We start from the raw sequence: 17,368 nt of genomic DNA on the forward strand, positions 1-17,368 counted from the left end.
TAACACGTCATGATTTGATTTTTTTTGTAAAAAAGTAGCATTACTGAGTCAGGAGAAATGAAAACATGTTAAAATATGGCGTGCATGTGCTGCTTCGAGTCACCCTGTAAAGCCGGAAGTAATCATTTAAAAGGCAGAGGTGTCGGATGAGAGTTCTTCAGACCTTCAGTGTAATATATTTAATATACTGTATGTCTTTATATATTAAAGTCACACCATCAGGCTTAGACAGAAGGTCCTGCTTAATGTTTAGGTCTCAAATGCAAAATCAGCATTATACTGTTGAATATATGATCACAATAGTAGATAATTCACTCACATCAGGGGTGCCCAATCTTACCCAGAAAGGGCCCATGTGTTTTTTGTTCCAAACAAGCAAAGTGCACCTGATTCCACTCATTTAATCTGTCAGTCTCGGTCTTCAAATAGCTGATCAAGTGTACTCCTGCTTTGATGCAACAAAAGCTTGCAGCCACACCAGTCCTTTGCGGATAAGATCGAACACACCCGACTTAGATCCTCAGAAGATATGCCCCCCCACCAAGTTTTGACTGAGTTCACTTTGAATACTCATACTGTGCTTCAGGCAGGAGGTACAACCAACTTTACACAACATTTGTTATAGAAGATATGAAATCACTTTGCATGCACTTACAAATTTCCACCAGAAAGGTATGCAGCTTAAAAGGCATATTTACAGAAGTTCTCCTCTAAAGGTTATAGTTTTATCACTTTAAACCAAACTTTCCCTGTTGAATAAGCTCATATTAACAAGTATGCATTAACAACTATGTATCTTTTTGTCGAAGTATCCTTTTCTTTCTAGGTTATGGTTTTAAAGGCTTGTATGCCTTCTTTGTACATACTATAGTTCTCACTGATTTCTTATTATTATATAATCAATAAGAACAGAAAAATTTCAATCCAGTGCAAAGTGGAGTTTGGAACTCTTCCTGGCACTTCAAAGCCTTCATTCTCAGTTTCTAAACTGTCCAAAGATTAGGTGGCTCTGAGTTCACCTACTGTGCAGTGAACTGTTCAACCCAGAAGTGTGGTCATTTTATCTCACTCCCAGAGGGCTGTGTCTGCCTAAACATACAATAAAGGAGCAAACCTATAGAAAGCCCATGCTAACAATATTTCATAGTTAACATTATATTTCAATCATCCCACACGCTATTTATTTGATCATTTAATCTATTTGGTAACACTAATGCTTCAAGGCTGCTCATCACTACTTTATTGAACAATATTATTATATATTACATATTGTGTATCATACAACAATCTGATCCATAGGATTTTAGGTGCCCATTAACATGCCCCTTATTAAACCTTATAATGCCAACAGCTGGTTAGCTGGTAACTAAACTATCAACACAATAACTGCTAATTGAAAGGCTGCTTATTACTACTTCTGCTCATTCATTTGCATCAATATGCATCAAAATCTAAGCAGTGGGTCTGTATTGTGCTTTTATTGTTGTTTTTTGTTTGTTTTTTATTTTTTTATTTTATTCATGTCAACATTTCTATAATAAATCATAAAAAAAATTATAACATAAATTATTATGGCCCTCCTCTCCATACTCCATACTCTGTTTCTATTTATTTATTTACTGTTCTGGCTTTCTTAAAAGTGTCTTGTATCTGGCACATGTTTATGTTTTACATGTTCACACTGGCCCAAACAATGAGTGCACATAAGATTTCCCTCTTATTACTTACATTTTGTAACTCCTGAAACTTTTGACACAAAACCGAAACACCTAAAACTAAGGCAAAACAGTCTCAGAGGAAAAGACTGTTTCATTATGCAATACTCTGCGTTACACTTTGTAAGGTGTCAACAAGGTACGCTGTCCAAAAACATTAGGAATGTGTGATTTTGATATTTAAAACTGCCACCTTGTAGATGGAGCTTCCTGTCTGTACTGAGTCAGATGGATGAAAGAAGCACACTGCATAATATCCCCTTTGTTGGTGGTGGTGTAGGGTGGAAAACTAGTGCTACCTCCTGTCACAAAGCTGACAATTCCTTTCGTTTTTGTTTTTTGTATTTCATAGAAAATTCTTAGAGGAGAAAAACATTTTGAATGATTTAGAAGGTGACACCTATTGAGAGAAAAACAGAAAACACCAGGTTTCAGGACAGTACTTGAGATTCATGACATTAGGTGGGTAATTAGCTGCCGAATAATCGCCCCATACCTCGAGCAGATCCCAATCACACGTGCATGCACACTGCACCCTGAAGAAGAGGTTGAGAGGGCTATCATTAATATCTCTGCAGTCTTCTCTCCCTCGCAGAGCTATCAGTCAATTAGCATGCTTCCTGTTATAGTTATAGATGAGGAGTGCTGGGCGGTGTGCCCCTCTCTGCAGGTTGCAGCCTGTGCATTATTAATTGGGAAGTTCAAAGTAAATAATTACATCCCTTTATCAAAGCCTGAGAATCTATAATAGAGTCTCTGTCTGTCTGTCTGTCTGTCTGTCTGTCTGTCTCTCTCTCTCTCTCTCTCTCTCTCTCTCTCTCTCTCTCCGTGTGTGTGTGTGTGGGTGTGTGTGTGTTGCCACAATGAGTCTCCAGGCCTCCTTGTTTTTGCCCTGTTTGAATGAAGCGATTCCTGGCTGCAGCAAGCTCCATGCTGAAATCAGATGAAGTAAGAGTGGAACAGACTGCAGCTATCAGTAGGTAGCCCTTTCCCTTTGGCATGATCAGATTCTCATTTGAGAGCTGAAATTTCATTATTCTGCCCCAGCTTATTCTGTTCCATAATGTGGACAATTCACGAAATCCATCTCCTTCTGCGCTATCATGAGAACAAAGCGAAGACCCAGAAACTCTGTCAGCCATAGGTCATCAGCATGGACAAATCATGGTCAGTTCTTTCTTATGAGCAGAACAATTTTTCATTTAGAAACAGTGCATCAGTATATCGATGTGAGATCTTCCAACAAGCAATTCTGTGAAATGAGAGGCCCTCAGCACATCACTTGTTGGATTCTTTGTTCCCATCTATACAGTTACAGAGCCAGAATTCTGAACACTTGCACACATCCAACCAACATGATTATATTATTACTTATATTAACAGTCCTCAAAGTGTTATATTACATTAATGATGCTCGTTTGCCAGCATGGACATCTGAAATACAGTACAAAAGTCAGAGACCACCCTTTATTTAGACCTATTTAATTTCTATTCAAAATGGCCATACAATACAAGTTGTTCATTTTCAGGAGATGCTTCTGAGGAGATTAGATACAAGACAATCCACTTGCGTAAGGATGGAGAAAGTAAGTGAAAGAAAGGAAAGTGAGGGGAAAAGAAACAGCACTTTCAATCAATAAAAAAATGAAAGCTGTCGAGAAAATATGATTTCTAATAACCATGCAAGACCTCGTTCACCATCAAAACTGTCAGATAAACAGCACTTAGAGCTTTTATCTTTGAGAGAGAGGAGAAAAACAAGCTCCACTCTGACTTCAGATCTGAAAAAACAATTTCACAGGTGTTTCTGTCTATCCTTCCACTGTGAGAATACAATTTAATGCTATGAGTCTGAAAGGATGTGTAGCTGTCAAGAAGCTGTTACTGAGAAAAGGCAATTTTGCAAATCAAACAATGAAGCTGCTGGTGTTCAGAACAATGGACCGACAAACCCAGGATCCAGACACTAACACTAAGTGTACTTAATGATACACATATATATATATATATATAGAGAGAGAGAGAGACAAAATACATTTCCTGTATCATTCATTCACTAAATGCATCTCTGTGTGTTTTGCAAAGAAGAAAGTAAATATCAAAAGCATAAAGGACAAAAAGACATTGAAGAAATTAAAAGCACTGAAGAAAAGAAAATGTAATAGAAATTTTACACAACACAAAACAATTTTAAAGAAAACATGGGCAAAAGTTTTTGAAATAAATAAATAAATACATGCTTAGAAATCAGTGTCAATATGCAAGCAGTTCCACCTATTGGGGGATTTTCCTTGTTCTTTTGCAGCACACTTTTGCATGGAGCTCATTATTGAAGTTTAATGTCTGTGGGCAAGCCTGCCTTCTAGAGCCATGTATAAGTATGAAATATTTAATCTGGAGTGCTGAGCGCGGATAGAGGGCGTGATTTGATGGGCCTTGATGTCTGGGAGCTGAATTCAGCTGTAGGTGAGGGAAAGCATCTATGTGTGAGCACGATGCTGATGGCTCTGGCAAAGTGCACTCTTTCACGCTCTCTTTTTTTCACAGGAGCTGGCCATCACATGCTGCTCACGCCACACAGGGAATCTATCAGCCACTCCATGCAACTTAGAATGAAATGACTTTATAGTGGCTTAGGTCTGAGAGAATGAATCTGATTGCCAGATTGGCTTGCCTGCCTTAATATAAAGGGCTGAATGATACATGAAGCCCACTGATCTGGAAAGACACCCCAGATGATGCAAAAGTATGAAGGATTCTCAGTGTCTATTCCTTTCAGAAACAAGGCACTTGTCCCCAAGTGGTGCACAGAGTAAAAACACTGCTCACCCATGGTGTGCTATGTGTCATCCATGATCAGGTGTCTTTTGAGACCCAATTACATTTGAAAAGATGGAGGATCTTTCATTCTTTTTCCTGTCACTAAACCTCACACCAGTCATGGTAAGAGATAGCATTCTCCTCTAAGTGTGTTGAAACACAGAGGTTTGAAGCAGGTTTGAATAGATGCTCACGGAATATTAATGCACATTAAATCTTACTAAACTGGAGAGTATAAAATTAAAAACGGAACTGGTCTGATATGTCTAAAGAATTATATATAATATGCAGCTTGCTAAGTACAGCTTGCTTGTTTTTTTTCTTTTCACATGCAATACAACTACGCCATACTCAGTATCTATGTACCTTCACATATGATCCTACGCATTTTAGGTGGAGCATGTGGCACATGGCCAGTTTTATAACTTGTTTGTCAATGCCACTGCCAGCTCACCGCTACGCCATGTAACACATCATTCATAGTGGAGGATTTCCTAAAATATCCCTTTGCTTGTCAAGCATGTTCTAAATCAAACATGTGGTGCAGCCTAGCAAACAAACCCTATTTGCAAGAGGAGAGCTTAAGATATCCCCTGTTTTGCATTCTGAAGGTAATACAGGTGCAGGCTTAATGGATAGGGTTTAGCCTAATGTGTTCAGGTCCACAAGCCAGCCATGAACCAAAACCTTAGGATGAGCCAATGTAGAGGGCATGTCAGACCACCATGGCCTTGACTTAAACAGATTAATTTTCCAACATCCTTTTATCTGTTAAAACTAAACAGAATTTGTGTTACCATACCTTTAAGAGTGATATATGTAAATTACCTCGTCTTAACAGACCACTGTAGTCTTCTTGTCATTTTGTAGTCAGTGCCATGCTCTTATGTCCATATTAGGAACTCTAGGTCTAAGCTGCATTTCTCTATGGCCAGAATGAATAGGGCTTTTGAAAAATCACTTCTAACGCACCCTGTGTTACATAAAAATGTTCAGAATCCGATACGTTTTGTCCTAAGAACATTCTTCTCTCGAAAACCATTGGATCCTCTGACTTAAGTGACCCTTATTAGTTCCACAGCGGGGAAATTTCACCTCTGCATTTAACCCATCAGTGAAAGACCATTTACACACTACGGGGCAGTGAGCATACTCGCCCGGAGCAGTGGGCGGCACTACCTGCCGCAGCACCTGGGGAGAAGTTGGAGGTTAGGTGCCTTGCACAAGGGTACTTCAGTCATGTGCTGTCGGCTCAGGGGACCAAACCGGTGACCTTCCGGTCACAGGGCTGGTTCCCAAAACTCCAGCCCTTGACTGCCCCCTACAAGATTGTTAAAGAGTTGAAGTATGAATATTGCTGTATGTGAGCTAAAGCTACTGCACATTGAATTCATGTCATTATACTTGCAGTCTCCTTAAGCAGGTTTTGGCAGTGTACATTTCCATGTACAGACTAAGGGTGATGAAGTCAGACCAAAATCAGCAGCTTTCCCTGCAGTTCTCTGTTCTTCATCTAATGCTTTTGTTTGATTTGACAAGATCTACAAACATAGCTGCACTCAGGCTAATCTAGTGCAGACTCAGCTTAATATCACTGCTGACCCCCTAAAAACTGTTTTAGACTATCAGAATATCCAAATTATTATTTTAACACTGGTAATATTTTTCTGAGGACATTTTCTCAGGACATTAGCCAGCTTTCTGTTGAACTGGAAAATTTGAACAAGCAGCTGACAAAAAAGAAGCTGACTTCAGCTCCGAGGAGGGTTGAAAGACAATGAAGATATGAAGTGGTTTCTCTATTTCCACTTAACAGCTGGGTGACATTATCTTATTTTAGTTGTTTAACAGAACCAACAGGTCAGTATTTTGTTGCATTTGCTAATGTTTGTGATAGATAGCCACAGCTGCTGCACAATTTAAGGTGGAACTGGAGCATTCAAATAAGAAGCTGCGAAAAAAAGAAGCTTAATTCAGGCTCATAATTTTAATGCAGGAAGAATCTTTGACAAGGAGTTTTAGGCTTATCAAAAGAGGTTTTATTTATGGATATATCTGTAAATATGTGAAGTAGAAGATTTTGATAAGGTAGCACAGCTCGTCAGAGCACAACAGAGCCTTAGTTTCATGTAGCTCAGTGACATCTAATTGATGCACAGTAACTTTAGCTCGCATGTAGCAATATTAGTATTATAGCTCTTTAACGACTTCATAATTCTGACAATCCACACCCGGAGTTCCTAATATGGGGGACTACAGAATAACACATGAATACAGTGGTCTATTGGCTGGGTTTAATGAAAGTGGCCAGAGCTAAACTTGTAAATTAGTTGTTTGATGTGAAATCACAATTGCAGTGAATTCAGAACAGACTGAAACTTTCCATGTAGAGAGAGAATGGTATGTTTTGAAACTTTAACAATGTTTATGCCCTATATTCCTCTTATTTCCAAAAAAGTAAGGACAATTTGTGGATTTTCTTGTTTGGCCCTTTAATGTATATTGTTCTTGTTTAAATGTAAATTTTAATCAAGTACATTCAGTGGATTACTTTCTTTTTTAGTGCATTTTTTTCAGCCCATTCAGTTTTACTCAATAAAATTCAATGGGTGTCTACACCAGCTGTCCAAAGTAATCATCTGTATTGCCAATTAAGCATCAAGGCTTTGTATTTGTGTTTATGCATGGATTGAGGAGCTGTCAGGTGCTGACGGACTGTGGGACAGTGGGCAGGACATACTCCTTACTCCAGCTCTGCCCCTGGGGCCATCGCGGCTCCAACATGTCACTGTATCTTTAGCCAGGCATCTGTCTCAGCTTTACTTCTGCACAAGACTAAACCCAACAGGAAGGCTAAGACTGTTCAGTATTCAATGCCTACATGTAAAGAAAGCCAAAAGAAATGTGTAAGCAGACTTAAATTAATAAGTGCATTTACCAACAGCTTCCAAACATTTTCATATCTTGAGCCTAGCACCATGCAGGGTGGTCATTTTCTCTGTTGTGAAGCATGGAGCATGAAGCATTTTTAAATAAATAACACTGGTCTATACGCTCACCTTGAACCTCTGGCTTTGCTTATGTTGATTGTACTGATGTACTGTTGATTTTTATTAAAATGTTTGTAATCCAGTTCCCAGCTCTGAGTTATCAGACTATTTGTTGAGCCCAGGGTACTAGAAATCAAGCAGATCCTGCTGTAAACACTCAAACTCTTTCTTCCACTCCTGTGCTTTTGTATGTGCGTCTTGCAGAAAGCAGGGAAGAGACTGTTCATGGGGATAATGACTTCAAAGCAGCATTGTCTGAGGTAATCAGCGTGACCAACAAACCACTCAAGAGGAAAATCTCCTCAGACGCTGCAGGTTTGATGCACATCAAATCATCTTCATTGATTGCAACATTAAATTCTCTTATTTACAATGGCATCAATGAAAAGGATTAATAATAGAACTCATTTCATGTAGAAAACAAGTGATCTTATGAGCTCAACACCAATCTATGGGTTTACATACAAGCAGGTGTAAAAAAGACTTCCCTAGAGGTGTAATGAAAGGGAGCTAGGCAGAGACATCTTAACAGAAAACGAATGTGCCAAAAAGAGGGAAGCCATAGACGAACTGCTTTTAGTTCCCTCGAGCTGAGTGGAGAGTTTTGTGAGTTTTAAAGAGTTAAAACCAAGAGTGGCTCTTTTATAAATTGTGAACTATGACTATTAGAGCTAGGCTTATATATTGGGCTATAAATGTCAAGAGTTGATCATAAACAAGCCACAATGATGTTAACGTCTGCCAGCCCCCCTGTGGGATTGTTGTAAGCAGCAAGCTAACAGTGACTCACATTAACACTTTTTCTAGCAGTTCGAGATTGAACACAAACATCTGAACCTTGAAAATGAGATTGAAAAAGTTTTATTCAAAGCTTGCAACAGAACTATTAACATATATTTTACCTGGCAGTTGTGTGGTGACTCTCAGTAAAAAGTCTGAAATAGAGCTGCTTTTCCATTACAACAGACTAGAATAGATTGTTCAAGCTGCCACTCATGTTCACATTCAGTGGCATATCTAGAACTTCCAACAGCATAGAGTGACTTTTTTTTTCCTCACAAAATTGATCCCAGCCATTTGAAATATAAACGTGATTGGTTGATTCCATTGTTGGTTCTTAACTACTTAAGTGGTTACTATGATATGTTAGGCCTTCATTTCTGCTCCGGAAATCCTAACCAATGGGAGAGCTTGCTTGGCTGTATCTATCTATAGATACCACACAAAAGAAAAATCCTGATTAAATACATTTTTAACCCTTTTGTTCCTGACCAAATCTTAACAATCAATTAAGAGAATTATTATAATAGTTATTGTATTAAACTCTGCAAGTATGATTATTAAATGAAAATGAACTGCTAAGCACTGCTCTTTGCAGGGTTGTGAGTGCCAAGTGACTAAAGCAATGGTTTCAACATCATGCTAACATACAAATACAGAAGCAACTCGATGCACTGTTAAATAATATTGTTTTCATAAAAAAACTCACTTTTTTTATTTTTACAGCATTTTTATACATCGCTGCCCTTTACATTGAGTAAAAATATCATAATGAATCATACAATAGAAGTAAATTCTGTGGAATAAAATCTCATTACAAATAGAAGTGAAGTTAAGAATGTTCAGTAATACTTCAGTACTAGCCTTGTAATGCTCTTTTTAATCCTTTACAGGCCAATAACTACTAATTAACTGGCTGCTCTTTATTAATTTATTAAGCAACAGCTATGCTGAATCAAATATTTCCAGAGCACACTACTTGTGAATTATACATCATATAATCGTTTGCACATTGTTTACTGATATGAAGACAATCAACTGATGCTTTATTAAGACAGTCTGATAAGATGCATTGTAACAGGTTAGATGTTGACTACAAGCACTGTTAATAATTACAGTTCACATAGATTACTTGCTAATAGAATCTGCACATGAAAAGTACATAATACAATCTTAGTACATAAATCTTCATTTTAGAATAGAAGGTCCACTTGTCTTTATTAGGAGCTAATATGTGATTCACTATTGGAGTTATTTACATAAATCAAAAGAAAATAAGCAAATTATAGATAAAATGCCTATGTTAGGGCTGTGCAAAAGATTATGATATGTAATAAAACACAAATAAAAGTGCTCTAAAAATCTTAATTCAGCCCCAAAAATCACTTAATAAATTAGCAGTTTATAAGAGCATTACGAAGTCCCCCTATTCTGATGGGTTACTGAATGTTCCCTTCTTGCTCCAATAAATTTAACATCATGGAAATTTTCTTGGCAACACTTTACTTAAACCCTGCTACATAAGATTATGCCTTAACATCTGCTTTGACAAGTACAGATAATGGCAATACAACATTGTTATGACATCTCATGACAGCATATGACATCTGCCATGACATTGGCATTGTTATGTCAACATTATGTAGGAGTTTTCAAGTAGTATTCCCATTTTCTTATGACGCTGGCTATATTTACTATTGTGTCTATTTTTGTGAGTTTTTGGAGTTACAATCAGTGAATGATTTATCTGGCCAAACACTACACTGAGCAGATGGTCCCAGCCAGGAGGGAAAGCAGAGATGTGCTTGAGGGAAGACACTCGAACTATTTGACCGAAGATGTCCCATCGCAAATGCACGTAGGCAAACACAAATATGCACATGCGCACACATGCAAGCATGCACAAACTTGCCACGCACATTACTCTCACTGATCTAATTTGTGAGGAGACGCTGAGTCTTATGATAGAAATCTAACAAGCTTGTAAAGCCTGTCAATAATTAGTGTTCACAGCACGCTAACAGGGCACAGGTTAATCAATCCAGTTCTGGCTTGTTGACATGTTAATTATCTTAATCTACTCGCAAACAAAATGTGCCTGAAAGATCTACACTGAGTTGCTAGCTTTAGAGCTTATCTATTAAGTGCAGATACAACTATCTTGTATCTAAACTCATTGCACTTATATGAGTGTATCAGGCCCAGCAGTGTTGCTGGGGAGTTTTAAATACTTCATTGTCGCTGCTGAGCCAACAGTGATTCTTTGAAATGGAACTGACCACAGATAAAGGGCTAGAGGATGACTAACACAAACCGTGCATAGAAAAAGATGAGCTGCAGTATCTAACTGTAAGCCTACAAAGTGTTTGAATATGTGTTTGTAATAAAGTGGCCAGAAAAAACACAGAAGTGTCTAAAGCATACTGTCACTATATCTGGACAGTGGTGGTTCTATGGCAGTCCTATGGTGTTCCTTTATCATTGATGGACAAGGTAGAGGTTGACTGAGAAATTGTGCTTTAACAGATGGACTGCAGTCAGTAATTGTAAAGCTACAAAATGCACCTACAGTATTTCCAGTCAAACAGGCATTAAAGCAATGTCAGGAAAAAAGAAGAAAAGATACTATTAACAGAAAGTTGCACAGAAGCCTCAGCAGCAAAATATAATTTCATGTTTTTCAGTATTTCAGTATGTGTCCACTCATTGCCTTTATTACTGCTTCCAATTTTTTTAAGAGCCTTGTATTCAGGGATGTTTTTCAACACCTTGGTCTTAAGTTCAGTCTTAGAAATTGGTTGCATTTTCTGCTTCTCATGATCCAAGTAATCCTAAACACATTTGATCAATGATATTTGGGTCAGTTACACTCCTTTTCTGTCTTTTCTTTTCTCAGTAACTGCTTCTTGACAGCTACACGTTCTCCCATAGCGCTGAGAAGGACAGACAGAAACACCTGTGATTTTTTACTCTCTCTCTCTCTCTCTCTCTCTCTCTCTCTCAAAGATAAAAGCTTTACATACGGTTTATCTGATGGAGACAGTTTTGGTGGTCTGCCAGGTCTTGCATGGTTGCTAGTGCCAATTTCTCTACAACTCCAATTTTGGTGGAAGCCCTTCTTTTTTACACTTATTTTCTTTTTGATTTTCCCTTTTTATGAGTGGATTATTTTATATCTGACATGCTCATATATATCCAGAAAAGTCAACTCAGTTAGAGGAGAATTCTACCGATTTTCTAATTTTCAGCATAATTAAATTATAGATATAAAGAAAGTCATGGAGTGTGCTTTGATGCAAAATAGTAAATGTTAGAGAACTTTACTCAAATTTTTTTACAGACTTGCAATGTCTGCAATGCAAAATCAGGCAACATCCGCTTTTAGCTGTTAGAGGCTTTTTGAGGCTTTAAAATCTGTAGACATCTGGTTCCTATCACTACCACTGTGAGCAATTTTGATTCACAAAGTTTTATTAGAATGGAGCATTTCAAACCATTTCAAATAAATTTGTTTACAGCTTATTTATTCAGAATTTTAAAAAGTAAAATTCCCTTTAAATGGATTGTTTGACTGGGAAATAACTAAATGAAGGATAGTTTCTATTGCACAATACTGTGAATCTTGCATTAGTTACAGCTGAGAGAGAGAGAGAAAGGGGCGGGGCTTGGTGATGAGTTTAATGAAGCCATGTCTTTTTTTTCTGTTCTGATATGAAAGGCACTTGTAGGGTAACAGTGTAAAGTTCCCTATCACTCTAAGCTTCACTGTCCTAAATTTGCTTTTATGCTTAGTCAGGAAGCTGAGATAACAACCCCGATATGAGAAGAGCTTCCCCCCGTGGCTGCTGGGTTTTGATCTCTTAGAGAATTTCTCGTATGACAGCCAAGATAGTAGTTCTCAAACACACTTTAAAGGTTGAATAAGACATGAAATTGCCATTCTTGCATTTCTGTCCATGACAGAACCCTGCATATCAGTACTTGGCAAATCATAACTCTCTTTTCTTTGCTGGGGCTATGTTGGAAATCTACCGGAGCCAGCATTCTCCTCTTTTCAACTCTAAATAAGGTGCCAAGTTTTCCACCTAGGTCTGGACATGTAGTTTATGCATAGCGTCTAGTTTTGGACAATCAACTTAATTTCATTAAATTTATCCCTAGTCTAATTTTATTGCTCACATGGTGTTCAATCTCATCATCATTAACTTGCTTAAGAGGTGGAAGAACTCCGAGCTGCCATCAAATCAGAAACCACACCCTGGCCAAGCCAGTGCAGACCTCCATATATCACATAATGCTTGATCCTCATGTGGGGCCCACTGAGATTTGATTGAGTAGTAAACAGTGAAATGCTTTTTAGCATCTGGCCACTGTTGAGTTGATGGAGCACAGTAACTCTACTCAGTAATCAATAATAAATGTCAAATATGTAGACGGCGCATGCATTAAGCATACAGAGTAGACTCCTGTTCACTAGTGCAGTTAACTTGATGGTGGCATATCTAAATTATACATAGTGTTTCCAAGAGGAAAAAAAAACATAACATAATGTGCTTTGGAAATATGTGATTCTATGAATTAATCGTTTTGTTTCCCTCAAAAAAGTTCCCCATTTCCGTCTTTCCTCTACAATAAATTGTGTTTAACCCCTTAAAATCCCAGACTTACTATACAGGCATGCAATTCAGTAACTATGGGACTTCACTGCAAACTGACTGAGCTAGTCTTATGTTATAGTAGTGTGTAATGAAGCTTTGAGCCCTGGCCATTTAAGGGATTAAATAAAGTCACTCTCCAGAAAAACAGTAGTACTAATAAAGAAAAGTTTTACAGTTTTCTTTTTGATTATTTAAATTAATTTAATTTGGACTGAAAGTTTCTTTCTAATGGAGAAGTGATCTGATAGTATTGATATGGTTTTCTTTATATACAGTACTGTGCAAAAGGCTACTAAGACTACTCTTATTTAATTTCCAGCCAAAACAGCCATCATGTACACATTATACATTTTTCAGTGTTCAGAAAAAAGTGCAAAAACATATACTTAATAGAAAATGACACATTTCAACAACTAATGTTTTCAGTATGCAGTGTGCCCATGCTTTATCCTCATTACAGCTTCCACCCCGTTCAGGAAACTTAAGTTCAGTTTTTCAAAGAATTCTGCAGGGATGTTTTTCCACACCTCCAAAGTTCAGTCTTAGGTTGCATTTTCTGCTTCTCACAATTCACACAATCCCAAACACATTCAGTGATGTTGAGGTCTGGACTCAAACAGCCATCAGTCCAATGCTCTGAGAACACCAGCAGCTTGTTTATTTGATTTACAAATTTTCTTGCTTTTTCCTTTATTTCCTTTTCTCAGTAACAGCTTCTTGACAGCTACTCATCCTTCATCCACTCAGACTCCTAGTGCTGAGTTGTCTTCTCACAGTGAAAGGATGAACAGAAACACCTGTTGCTTTGTTTCGATTTGAAGGAAGAGTAGGGCTTGATTGCCTCCTCTCTCTCAAAGAGAAAAGCTTTAGGTTGAAATGTTTAACTGTTTAACTGATGAGGACATTTTGGGTGGTCTGCCAGCTCCTCCCATGGTTGTTGATATATTTTCTCTGTACCTTTTAATCATTTTTTAAACTCCAGTTTTGGAAACTCATGCTTATTTATTTTCCTTTGACTCTCCCTTCCTCCTACAAGTGGATTAACTTATATCTAATCCTTTCAGGAAAATGAAAACTGTACTCAATGGCCGTTTTGACTGGAAATTAAATAAATGAAAGGTGGTCTCTGGCTTTGGTGCAGCACTGTACATTGAGCAGTTATCCACAAAATCACTTACTTAGATTGCCAACATGACTGGCACAAAGAAAGCCGCTTCTGGCTCTTATTTCTCTTTAGCCATTTCATACAATAACTGGCATCAGTGACATTAACATTTCTTCATTCATTATTCATTTTTATCAGGTGACAGTGCAATATTACCAAAAAGGTCGCACAAGCCATTTTTCACTGTCCAGCATGAGCCTTAATCAAAACCATATGCTCCAGAGTGCCTCCAGCTTTAGCATCTGCAAGGCTGAAAAAAATGTCTTGGCAGGCTCAGAGTCCCACAGCCTGTGTCTTCTCTTCCCTTTTCTCTTTTCCTTGTTGATCCAATGTATTTGGGGAATCCATGTTCAAAGGGGGCTGTTCATCAACATGCTATCATGTAAACTTCACCAAGACTCAACTGCTTCAAACAGCAGGTGCAATGCGTTAAACAAAGAGCAGTCAATCTTAACACCAGTGTTTCTTCATAGGACCCCATCCTGAATCTCCCTGCTTTGATGGAACACTAACAAACCTGTTGGCACTACAGATGTGGCTTCAAGAAACTAGTTCAGATTAGGGCAGTTTCGCCCTTCAATATGATTTTTTTTGCAATTTGCAAACTCCACGGAGCGTTTCCTTAAAGGATACTTGCGAATGTTTTATACCAATAGCAATCTTACTATGCGATGCCATGCAGCACCTTTTCTTGGTCGATACTCCAACAATCAATAAAACCCGGAATTCTCAGCGCTACTCACAATATACAAGCTTTTTTTCCTTTTCATTTTTCCCATCAACACTTTCTTTGGAAGAATTGCATTTCTGCAGGGTTGGGTGCACGAGCGGTGTTTACGCTCGCGGAACGAGACGCGTGCATATTGCCTCTCTATTTATAATAAATCTGTACGTTGCATTTCAAAGTTGGCCCATGTCGCACTCACCCTTCCTCGGTCCTGCTCCTTTTGGCGTGTCCACCACCTCTGCATTATCAACTTAACCCAGGCGTGGACTGCTTGCCGCTGCGTGGCTCATCAGCCGAGTTGCCGTGTGCTCCGATACGACCAACTCCATCCCCTGGGTGGGAATTAAAAAAAAAAAAAACAGAAAGGGGGTGGTGTTGGTGATGGTGGTGGGTTGGGGGGGGGGGGTGGGGTGGGGTGAGGTGGGGTGGGGAAGACCTCTTCAAATCACGACCGCAAACTGTAAAGCTGTTGCGCTGTCCACTCGCAACGGTGCTGAAACGGTCACGCAGAGCGAGAGATCCCCGCTCCCCGCTCCCCGCTCTCCGCTCTCCGCTCTCCTCCTCCAACTCGGTCTGCATTCACTGACTGCGCTTGTGTCTGATCCGCTCGTGCTCCCGCACAGAAAACACCTCTTCCACCTAGAGCGAGTGAGGATGACTAATGGTACCAGTGGGCTACAGCAGGCTCGTGCTCAACGCTGCGTGTTTCAGTCGATGCTTTGCGTTCTACGCCCACATTGGCGACTCCGCTTGACCACAAACGGCGACGCAGCAAACGCAGAAGTTACTCACACGACGGAAGGCTTAACAAGGTTTATTAAAAGCAGCGCAGCGGGAGGCTGAACAACAGACAACACTGATTTATGTGCTGTAACCTCCTGCAATCACAGCGCACACTCAGCCCCGCTGCTTGGTCCTTCGCGATAGTTGGAGACATTGACACTGGCAACAGTGGAAGGATTTCTCACCTCACTTCAAACGATTTGTCTATTTTGTAGTTCATGCTATGGCTTAGGTCCCTGTGTTCTTTGATAAGTCCCTCCACATGGAATATTTAAGGATCTTTTTTAGGCAGACGTTTAATATGCATCATTATTATCACATGTACTAAAACCATCAGGTTCAGATTGGTTCATGAAAAAGGGCACGGTAATAACTGAGCTCATCCTAACCCACCGTGTGCCGCTGCACAGCAAAGACACTTTTGTTACACTTAGTTTTGGAAATGCTTTACCACATACAACCTATGAATTTTGGGACCATCATAATCCACAGCGCCTTATGTGTAATATTTCTTAGCTATATGTTGCCATCTGGTGGTGCAACTATCTTGCAGGGAGCACTACCACCATCTGGTGGAAGACTGGATAACTGCTCCCAATACGCAAACTAATTAAAGGGGATTTCCTTTCCTTTTCTTTTTTTTCAGAATTTGAAAACATTAGATTGTGTTAAAATCAAATTTTCAAGTCCAAAGACAAGCAGTCAGGCCAATTGGCGATGCTAAATCGCCCCTAGGTGGGAGATTCCATCTGCCCTGCAATGAACCGGCAACCTGTTCAGGGCGTTTCCTGCTTTTGGCCCAGTGACCACTGAGATACGCTTCAGCAACCCTGGCACCCCGGGGGTATAATCATCAGAAATACCGCAAAATGTTCCATTAACTTTGATTCAGACTTGAGGCTTTTTCTTTCTCCTGCAAATAAAATTTTGGAGAGCTTTTGCTCCGACAGTGACAAAATATTACTCAAAATGACCCGTGGACCTGCACATCCACTGTTATGCCAGTAAGGCAGTGGTAAATAATTGGTTTAATAATTCATTTTCCACAAGTCCTTCCTGAGTTGAAGTGGTGGAGTTAGAAAGCAGAAAACAGAACATGCACAGCAGTGGCAGTTCAGAACAAGAGCTGAGAACCACTGTGATCAATGAAAAGTTCCCCATCCTTTAATTTTCTTGTATTATATTTTTCCTCTTGAAGCGCTTACAACATTTGTGAGGATGTATATAGGGAAACAGTAGTCATTCATTTTTATACCGCTCTTTAAACAGCCTATTTTCGTTGTGCTTTTAACACTGGTGTATGTAAATGCTCTCTGTTCCAATTGGCTACCCTATATTTTGCCTCATCCAAAATGCAGGCTAGGCTGAATGCTTATAACTTTAGCATGAGTGAGAAGAGCAAAGCTAAACTGTTTTAATCTCAATAGGCTGATAAATGTAAGTGATATGGTTTTCCAGACATTATGAAAACAATTAGCTCAGAATAAGCTGTTTTTGCAGATTAGTTTCTATATAAAACACACACACACACACACTATAAGAACTGAAGTGAATGGTCTCTGAAGTAAATCTTCAACAAGGCTTACACACTACGTTAAACTCTTAAGTAAAAGCAAGGAAAACAGGCTTTCAGTGATGGAAGCACTTTAAAGCAAAGTGTCTGGCTTCAG

At 39.0% G+C, this 17,368-nt stretch overlaps 1 protein-coding gene across 1 annotated transcript in view; it reads right to left on the reverse strand.

Moving 5' to 3' along the window:
• The window catches only part of LOC108436286 (metabotropic glutamate receptor 4), a 214,149-nt gene extending 198,903 nt beyond the window's left edge, over window positions 1-15,246 (reverse strand). The window contains exon 1 of the mRNA XM_037535159.1: window positions 15,115-15,246. The gene's annotated coding sequence lies outside the window, so the exon portion shown is untranslated. The remainder of the gene's footprint in view (window positions 1-15,114) is intronic.
• Window positions 15,247-17,368: the final 2,122 nt, after the last annotated feature.

This window comes from Pygocentrus nattereri, chromosome 26 (assembly GCF_015220715.1).
Source record: "Pygocentrus nattereri isolate fPygNat1 chromosome 26, fPygNat1.pri, whole genome shotgun sequence".
In the NCBI taxonomy this organism is placed as follows: Eukaryota; Metazoa; Chordata; class Actinopteri; order Characiformes; family Serrasalmidae; genus Pygocentrus; species Pygocentrus nattereri.